The sequence below is a fragment of the Pleurodeles waltl genome, chromosome 3_1, assembly GCF_031143425.1.
Source record: "Pleurodeles waltl isolate 20211129_DDA chromosome 3_1, aPleWal1.hap1.20221129, whole genome shotgun sequence".
In the NCBI taxonomy this organism is placed as follows: domain Eukaryota; kingdom Metazoa; phylum Chordata; class Amphibia; order Caudata; family Salamandridae; genus Pleurodeles; species Pleurodeles waltl.
In genome coordinates, this window is record NC_090440.1 from 879,389,423 (window position 1) to 879,399,700 (window position 10,278).

General features: G+C 41.9%; 1 long non-coding RNA gene across 1 annotated transcript; it reads left to right on the forward strand.

Annotated features, from left to right (window-relative positions):
• The first annotated feature begins 1,784 nt into the window (after positions 1 to 1,784).
• On the forward strand, positions 1,785 to 7,714 carry LOC138284740 (uncharacterized). The gene is made up of 3 exons (XR_011201451.1): positions 1,785 to 4,877; positions 5,663 to 5,701; positions 6,099 to 7,714. It is a non-coding gene; the product is annotated as an uncharacterized lncRNA (long non-coding RNA).
• Positions 7,715 to 10,278: the final 2,564 nt, after the last annotated feature.

Below are 10,278 nucleotides of genomic sequence, written 5' to 3' on the forward strand. Positions count from 1 at the left end.
CACATAGGTTTGGGGTCCATTCGTGGTTCGCATTCCACTTTTGGAGTATATGGTTTGTGTTGCCCCTATCCCTATGTTTCCCCATTGCATCCTATTGTAACTATACATTGTTTGCACTGTTTTCTAAGACTATACTGCATATTTTTGCTATTGTGTATATATATCTTGTGTATATTTCCTATCCTCTCACTGAGGGTACACTCTAAGATACTTTGGCATATTGTCATAAAAATAAAGTACCTTTATTTTTAGTATAACTGTGTATTGTGTTTTCTTATGATATTGTGCATATGACACTAAGTGGTACTGTAGTAGCTTCACACGTCTCCTAGTTCAGCCTAAGCTGCTCTGCTAAGCTACCATTATCTATCAGCCTAAGCTGCTAGACACCCTATACACTAATAAGGGATAACTGGGTCTGGTGCAAGGTGCAAGTACCCCTTGGTACTCACTACAAGCCAGTCCAGCCTCCTCCACTCCTCCACAAGGGAGTTCGAAAACGTATAATGATAAATTTGCATATTTTTCTGGGCATGATCAGCGAAATGCTAAGTCTTACTATTTTAAAGTGACACCGTATTCTAATAAGCAAATTTTGTTGACCGATACTAAATTACTGTATTCTAATTCGTTTGTATCTAAACTTTCGGTCGAAGGATATGAATACTGGTTGAAGACTGTTGACTTGAAAAGTGTTTGGGGTACGAAAAATTGGCAGATGCAAGGCAGAGATACATTATTTCGAGCATGCATTATCCCTGTGCAAATGATTTTCCTCAATGACACAGTACAACAGACTAGTTGTTTGGGCTTGGCGTCGATTAGAGAATTGACTTTGCCTAGTATACCTGTCCCTTCTAAATTAAATAACTGGCAGCACTATGTGAATGCTACTTTTAGTGAATTTACGCATTGGGTCCAGAATGGTACGCTTAACGCTTCATCGTTACTTCCGGGCGGGTGGTTATTGTGGCCTGTAGACACTAATCAGTGTCATCAACGTTTTGTTACCTCTTCTGGGGGGTTCAGGACTAGTAGGGCAGACCCTCGTTACATTTCACCAGAACATGCTGATATAATAACTACATACAGTGTGGGGAAACTTTGTCAACAATGGCTGAAGTACTCCACGCTGGGTGCAGTTAAGTCACACCTCAAGTTACTGTCTAATGGTACTGATTTACAAGATTTCTTATCAGGTCCCAAGGTGCCCCGGAGAAAACGGTTCTTATACGAAGTGTATAATGAGTTTTGGAAACTTTCCCAGCAGGAGGCTGCAGCCCGGTTAAGACAGATTGATCAAGAAAATCTGCTGCAGACTTTGTCTGTTGTTGATAATGGCATGCATACCCTTTCTGACCGTGTTTACACGATTGACAGCATTGTCTCTTCTGCTATTGACATTATAAAATCAGACATGTCTTCTTTATATCATGGGCAGAGTCAGACACGATCTATCATGCAGCTGGGTTGGACTCTTCAGACCTTGAAGGCGGGTCGCGTTCCATGGCAGCACATTCGTGCCAGAGAGATCTTTATCTCCTTTAATTTAACTCGTCAACAACAATTGATGGCTAAGAAGGAAGCGACGTATGTTATGTTAAATATTGAAAAGTTGGAGAAACTGCCTTTTACGGTGGCTGAGATTCCGTCAGCTGAGTGGTTGATTCATGGGGTTATTAATTTGCCTATCTCCACTCTGCAATTTACTTCTTGTTTGAAGCACATTCCGGTGGGTAGATATGAACTATTGGGTGACAGTTACATACACGAGGTGTGGGAGCTTCCTTTTCAGTACAGATGTGTTAATGGTTTGCGGGAAGTTTTTCTTAGCGGTAGCGAATGCGAAGCTTCTGTTAGCCATTCCATGGTTTGTAAACAGCTGTCCTTGCACGGAGCGTGTAATGCTTTGATTGCTAACTTAGCTTGTTATCTGAAGGGAGTTCCAGTCCCGGTAATTAAAAACACTTTCCAGGTGCTTTCTAACGGCAGTTACATTGTTCTTAACAGCGAACGCTGCTGTGGCATGCGTGCCGGAATAGTTTACGTCGTTGTCGTCAACAAGGCCGTTACGTGCTGCGGGAATGTGTTGTTTCCCCCTACTGAATTTAGGGAGGTAGCTGACATCTGGCCTCATATTGCTACTTCCAAGGTTGATTTCGACAAGTTGAGTCGGCTGAAAGCTTTATTGTTTCAAAAGCATGTGGCCCTTACATCTGCTAGCGAGACCTACGCACTTCAAGTGGCAAGGTCATCGGCGGAGATACAGTCCCTTTTGAATACTAACTTTCCGAGTCACTTCGGTGAACTTGTGGGACGTATATTTAATGCATCCAGCACTGCTGGTATTGCTCATTTTTTCAAAGCCGTTGGTGTTGGTTTCGTTCACACCTTCTCTTCCATATTCGGTTTGATACCTTCGGCTATACACTCTATTTTCGGAAGCATTTTTGGGGGTTTCCCAATTACTTTGGCTTTATTGGCTGGAGTTTTGCTGTTGTTGCTATTTTTTCGCAATGGCTGTCCCTCCGCAACGAGATCCTGTATTGCTGCTCCCGTCAGCGCAGCTGTGTCATGAACGCATGATGCAGCGTTTTGGAGCAACACTCCTGGCTCATTTGGAGTGTGACTGGTCTTTGTCGTTCCGACCGGTTTTGGATTGTGTGCAACCCGTGTTTCGATCCCTTTGGTGCTCGTTTGAACATGCACTGGCTTTCTGTCTCTCACTGCAGTGCTCTCCAGTGGTTGATCTTGATCTGTTGATGTTCCCGATTAGGGCTCATTCCCAGACTTGTGCACTACGGGTGCGTTTGCTTCGTGAAGCGGATTATGAGATTCCCTTCCTGGAGGAAGATGGTTTTGTCTCTTTCCTTGGCACTACACGGGGTGCCACCCTGAATGGTTTTGGGGCTTTGGAACACACCTGCTCCATGGTACTTTGTGGCGTGGATCTTCCGATATTGACATATCTCGAAGTGGAGGAGCTTCTACGTTCTATTGCTTCTGTCTGACAATTGGATTTTTTTTCTCTCTCTCCCGACTAAATTGTCACTATATTGCAATTCGCTCTATCGTCACATGTTTCCTAAATTTATGACTTTGTTGTCTTCTCATCTTGTCGAAATGTTGGGTTTAAATTTAGGTCATGTTTTTTTTAATTTTTTATGTTGTTAGAACCACTTGGTACCGACAAGGGGAGGGTGTAGTGTGGTCAGTTTTACGTATATTTTGCGCATTAGCTTCAGGCCTTAGGCCTCTGTGCACTTTGCCCTAAATCATTTGCTAACAGCTTAGAGCCTCTGTGCACTTTACTCTAAATGCTTTCTATTAGGCTTCGTACTGTTATTTTACAGAATAGCCAGTTCTACGGTGTTGTTTTTTATTCATATCACACTGTTTTGCCTACTTCAGCACTGGAGTTCTTCATAACATATTCACTCTGTGCTTTAGTCAAGGATACAGTCTGGTACATTGCCGATAGACGTGGTAGGAGTCTAGACTTGCCATTCCTGCGTAGGAACATTTTGTGATCAGGATGACATGTTAGTTATAAAATCACTTCCTTGTCCCAATACATGCAAGAGGGAGATTCCGACCAGGGAACCACAACTAGACGCTGACTGCCTCGTTGCAGATGCTGAACCAGATCACAGGCCTTTGCTCAGGTATGAGTGTGTCCGTCTCCCTAGTGATACAGAAAGGCAAGCTGAAAGCTTAACATGCTGTGCTCTAAATAGAACAAGCAGAGGGAGAGTAGAAACGGTTAGGAATTATGATAGCTTTATTTCTATGTTTTACTCTCCTGGTTACTATATCAATCCTACTATGTTGTATTGTTCTGGTTATTGCGGCTCACGCCTTAATATCTAAAATACAGTCGTTTTATTAAAACATTATATAAAACTTATACTGTCTTTGTCATTTGTATATGAGACCATATTGTGAATGAGAGAGTTGGTTTGGATCTGAGAGACCACGACTTCCCTGAGAAGTTCCAAAGATGTCATGCGCTCGGCTGCCCAATCATTTCTTCCCCGTGGGAGAAATGAGGCACTGCTAGTTAGCCGGAGCAACAACCGGATTTAGGGTGACAGAGTTCCTTAAACGTGGGTCAGACTCAGTCCCCCACACCGTTATCGATCCTGCTGCCTAGAAATCCAGTAGTCTCATTTAGGATAATGAGAGCCCACGCGACATGGCGCCCAACGTGGGGCTGAGGGTTTCCGCCACCACAGGTTGGGTACATCCTAATACTTTGTGGTTGGTTGTTTTGGCTGAAGCGGGAATTGATACGCAGGTATTTGGTGCGCACTCGGTTCGGGGCGCAATGGCTTCCAAATCTGTAGGTTTGGGTCTATCAGTCTTGGATATTATGAAATCGTTAGATTGGTCTTCAGATTCCACTTTCAAATGGTTTTATTACAAACCTATGGGTGATTTTGCATCTAGAGTGTTTCAAGCAGCTTTGAACTAGCATAATCTGAGCCTCCGGTCCTGACATAGAATGAAAAATTTGCTAGTATTCGCGCCAAGAATTTTCAATTCTATAAAGGATACGGAGGCGAAGATTATCCCTCCCAAGGGTTGTGTTTGTTTAAGCAACCAATTTTGTTAAGAGCAGTCTCTTTTTTGTGAGATGCGTTTTTTCATGTTCCCTCCCAAATGTATACTACTGTTATGTAGATAACCCTGCTAGTGCTAATAGTATTATTAGTATGATTGTTATTATTATTATTATTATTATTATGATCGTTCTTGTCTACTTAGGATCAGAGCAAAAAGCGGAGTAATACGGAGTTCCAGCGTGAGGCCTGTGGATCGTTTGCTGGAGGAGTGTGGTTTACAGTCAGCTGTTATTTCTCCTGGGCATTCTTCAAGTTCGTGTTTATGAACTCTTATTTTCCAGTTTGTGGAGCAAAGAAAGAGGAAGTCCCAGAGTGGTTGTGGACTGTTTAAGGGGCTGTTGATTGGTGGACATTTTTCTGCAATGATTTTTGGGAAATGCTTGTGTTTTGATTGGCTGCTGATATTTTGAGTAGTAAAGAAAGAGAAACATAATGTTCGCCTCCGTGTCCTTAATAGAATTTAAAATTCTTGGTGCGAATGCTAGCAAATTTTTCATTGTCGCTATAATTCGATATGTCTATGGTTCCCTCGTCTTCATCGCTTGATTTAGCTTGCGAGAAAGTGTCACTGATAGTCGTTCAAATGTCACTCAAATGAATTATTTTGAAATTATGAAAGTGTGTCATATAGCAATCTGAAACCTTGGCAGCTATACCTATTCCTGTGCTCCATTTTTGGCAAGACTGGGAATATTTGAAAATAATGTGAACGCTGTCAGTAAGCATTTGGTTTAAAAAGGATTTAATATCATCAGTGTGCGTGGTGGGATGGGTTAGAGGAGCAGAAGTTCCTAATCTGGAGAGAACTGCCCAGTTGCACAGTATATGCTTCAAAATGAGGTATGGTGGTGTAACCGTATCGGCACGGAGGAATCACTCAGGAATTGCGTGTTCTATGTATAAGGTGTTTTATTAGTAGGGTTTAGTGGGTAACAATGAAGGTAGATTTAAGTCTTTCTTCTTCTGCCGTGGATATGGTGGGTTTAACTCTCGTAGTCTGTTCTTCACTCTTCTCCTTTTGTCTCCTTGTCTCACAGGTTTCCCCGGGAAGCGTATGTGGAGAGAACAGAACAGAGGTAAGTGGACAGGGTTTGTTACTCAGTAAGGCTTATTTATTCTCTCTTCCTGTCTCTTTCTTGTTGACCTTCTTTTGCTTTCTCTCCCTTGCGGTCTCTTTCCTTTCTGGTACTCGCTCTCTGGTCTTTTCTTTTACAGTTCTTTCTGTGGCTATTCTTCTCTCTATTTATTCCTTTTCTTTTCCTATTTCTCTTGATCTATGTATCTTCTATCATCTTCTGTGGCGGTAAGATCCTGTGCACGGTGCCTTGGGTGATAACTATATGTGCCACTATACTTTGTTGTGGTTTGGTGGTAGTGCTACCCAGTTCTCTTGTCTCCCCCCCCCTTTTCCCCTTCCAATGCCCTTGCCTTTGAATCTCCCCCCCCCTTCTTCTCTCTCTCTCACTCCCTCAGGCAGTAGCCCCACGCACCTGAAACTGCCATGCTTCTCCAGAAGCGTGGCGGGGTGCAGCGTTCCATCCTCCCGGTTGCCTGTTGTCAGGGATCCCGTCGGACGTCTCCGGTCTTCTCTCCGTGATGAACACTGGTTTCGCCGTCTCAGGGTTTCGTTCGAGGCTCCATTTTCCGTCTTTCTCGTCTGCCTGGTCTTCGCCGTCTTCCTCCTTGATATCGGACCCGTCTCTCCGCTCTCCGCAGGTTCGGTTACTGGGTTATTTGACCTCCCGGCATCCCGCGCCCACCGTCCATTCCACCAATCACGGGAAGGGAGGCCGGGAAGATCTGGAGCACAAGTGGCAGCACCAGCACTAGTCAGGTCCATGTGCCGGCGATCCGAAACAAGCCCGTCACAGGTGGTCAATGTATAAGCTTTGCAGGAAGTAGCCATATGATGTAGTATCTGGTCTACCATTTATAAAAACAGTTTGATTTCTGAGTAAATCATATTTTCTATGTGCCTCTGTCCACTTATCTGACATTATGTCAGCACTTTGAAACAGGTTTAAGGGAAGAAACAAAAGTGTGCAGTTGCATTGTCCAGTTCTGCAGCTTCTCCTTCCCAACCACTGATGGGTACCTCATTCACAGTCCGTAAAGGGCTAAAAGAGTAAGAGCTATTTGCCCTGTGAAAGAGAGAAACGTTTCAGGGAACCAATATGCAGGACGAAGGGAGATGAAAAATGTCTCTCTGTGGCTGCGGTACAGAAGTAAGGATTGCAGGACAAACCTGAAAAATGTGGGATGGCTAGCGACTCTACTGGGGTAGGCATTTCCTGCGCCTCAACCTCAGAACCCCGCTTATCCCCCAGTTGTAGTGTAGTGGGCAAATTAGAAATTGGAACCAGGAGAAGTGATTTTAATTCTGACTTCCTTGTGCAACCAAATTATGTGTTCTTGGACAATCACTTTTCAAATATATTCCTCTGCTAATTATTTTCAAAGATTTAAATTTTTTGAAGTGATTCTAAACAATGGCACTGTGTGCTAAGAATACTGCACTGGAACCTAGTTCACATTGATTGTTACCCCTGGGGAAACAGCACCCAGTCTCACTGTGTTGCCCCTATTACGTGGTATGATTGGAGAATAACATCACTTGAAAATAAGGAGTGTGTGTAGCAAGTTTGGTCCTCATACATGACCTTCATGTTCTCCTTCTGCTCTTGCCATCCATCTGCCTTTATGTGAGAACTTAAAAACAAGCTTAATCCAGGAAATAAGCACCAACTATATATTCCCATTAGAGCCCCCCAGTACTTTTTTAATTTATATATTAGTATGATTGCAACATATTTTCGGGACTTAGTGGGGGATAGTTGGTGGGAATTCCACAGAGGAGTTGCCTGCAGGTTTAGGAGTGCTCCCATACTGCATTATGGTCTCTACCCCTTGGATGACACATTCACAATGTATTTTATTTGCCTTACTCTTTATCTTGTTGCAATGTGCTTGCCTTCTGTGAATGTCTGTATGTTTCCTTTCCTCCTTTGTTGTGTTCATTTATTTTGGATGCAGGCTTGTGCCTTAAACTGTTGTTTATTGATATATAAAAAAATTAATAAAGATATTAAAAAAAAGACTACACTGCAGATGATCACATTACACTATATTAGCATATCTAAAGGTAAATGTATTGTTAATAAGATTCTTGGGCAAAACATCTTCAGCACTACAGCTCCTACCAAAGAGTTGCCACATAAACACATCCTGGCACCCCCTAGGTTTCTCTGCGTAGCTGTTCTCCATAGACCAGGCTGGAACATCCAAATGCAAAAGCTGTTTTAGAACTCATTCAGAATTGCAATTAGTAGAGTGCAAGAAAGAGGCGTCCCCTCTTGTATGCGATTTGTGAGATGTCTCACTGGTTTGTGATTGCAGTTGCTGTCACAAATCATTGAAGTTACCAACATCTCATAGGTGGTGGTTAGTGATTCACAATGGGGAAGCTGTCCCCTCTAAACAGCTTCCCCTTTGAGAATCATGCCCGGTGGCCTTGTATGTATTTCAAAGCAGTATCACTTCCTTTAAGCAACAAAGGCTACTTTAAGAAATGTGTTTCCCTTTTGGCAATGCTAACACTGGGATGGTAGTCTGGTGTCTCTTGCATTCAACCATCCCTGCACACGTAGCCCTCACCGGGAATGGCAAATAACAATCTGCCTAATTAATGTTCATTAGGCAGGCCATTCTGTGACCTCCTCCCTCTTACTGTACATTTTGTGATGAAAATTATTAGTACACAGGTAGCTTCTCAAAAAGAAAGGCAGGTCATAAAAATTTGGTGCATGATGTGCACCCTTTTTGTGACCTCCCTTAAATCAGGATCTAAATTCCTGTTCAGCATCAGGAAAAAACATCTTTTAAATTAAGGACGTCAGTGTTTGTTGGAACTCTTAACCAATATGCTGCTTTTGTAGCTAGTTCTTTTTTATATACTGAAAATGTGTCCACAAAGGACATTGGTCAAAGATGGGTCAAAGCTGCAGCTAAAGTAAGTGGAGCAGATTTGATTAATTGTATTGTGCAGAAAATTGCGGTTGTACAAAGGCCAGGAGATGGCATAAAGAATCACCTTGAGAAAGATCCTTCATGATCTAATGCTTTGTCTTTTGCAAGCCATGTTCCCAGGTTGCAGAATCATGGTGCTCGAGCAGAGAATCCATTCCATAGACATGTCCAAATCTTTTTCTGTATGGTGAGTCTGAGCTCTAAAGATCAGGCTCTTAGTAGCAAGCCTAAACCCAGAGAATTTGAAGACAAAGTGAGTCACCAAGAGGTCATAGTATTGTATTATTTTCTATTTTTACAAAGCAGACCAACCTGTGCCCCCCCTTTGTTGTAATACTTTGGTTATGTGTTCTATATTACAGTTTTCTGTATTAGGTTTTCTATATATTTTTTTCTTCTAATTTCTGCTGTTCTGATGTAGACGTTTGGAACTTGTGGTTGACTTGAAAATATACATGGTGCTAACAGGCCCATATAATAAACTGTGCCCTACTCTGGGGGCTAGGCTGAAAGTAGCCGTGAGCTTGGTTCATAAGGTTCCTAAGAGGTTCCACATCTGGCACGATGAATGTGGCGAAAGCCTTCTTGTATTGGAGTAAGGCGGCTAGAAGATGAAATGGCATCTGCTTTTCTAGAAACTTGGAGATCTGAAGTTAATCTCAGTTTCTAGAAATAGATATATTGAAGGCTCAGAATCAACATTTTTTTCAAAGCAGTTACATCTTTTTTTACCTAAAGGCTTTCTGAAAGCCATACACGTAGGTGTATTTTTCACCTATAAGCCATTGTCAGTTAGCTCACTGAGTATGAGAGGAAATGAAAGATTTGCCTTAGATTGTCACTCAGGAAATGACTTGTGTATGTTGAGGCGTCGTTGCAAGGTCAAGCCTGAATTAATATGATTGGTAATTTTTTCACATTTGCACACATTTGGCTTCCTTGTGTGAATCAGGCAGTTTATACACCTTTGATAATGTACAATGAGGAACGGGGCACCAGAGACTCTTGCCCCATGTATTTACAACTCTACATTTGCTTCCAGGGACATCTATCTTTTACATAATTTACATTGACTATTACATTTACTTACATGTAAAATGTTGTAACATTTTAACTAATTTCTAAGCTCCCTAATTTGTTTTCCAGATTAATAACCAGAGGTAGTACATTACATTTGCATTGAATGAATGAACCGAGAGTAAATCCTGCAGTTTTTATTTTCACTTTAATTTGTTTTCTTTTCCATTTCATCTGCACTTATGTACTATGTTGAAGCCAAAGGACCCAGCAACACTATTAGATGAAACAGTTGAAAACATTACAAAATGTTAATTCAAAAAGTAAAATTATAGCACATTTTTTTAATACAAATTATTTTACACTACATTGAAATATATTAATGCATGTGAAGGAACTCCCAGCTGTAACGGTGGACATTATATTGTATCAGTAATTAGATTTACAGGCAGAAACATGACATGTCAGTGACGGGCCTGAACTTTCTTGCCTTTCTGAGGTTTTGGCCACTTACATTGTTCTATTGGTGAGGGAAGCTCAGTGCTGCCATATCAATATCCTAACTGTACCGAAGGCATCGATTTATCTCCAGATTTGATGCAGAAGTTTT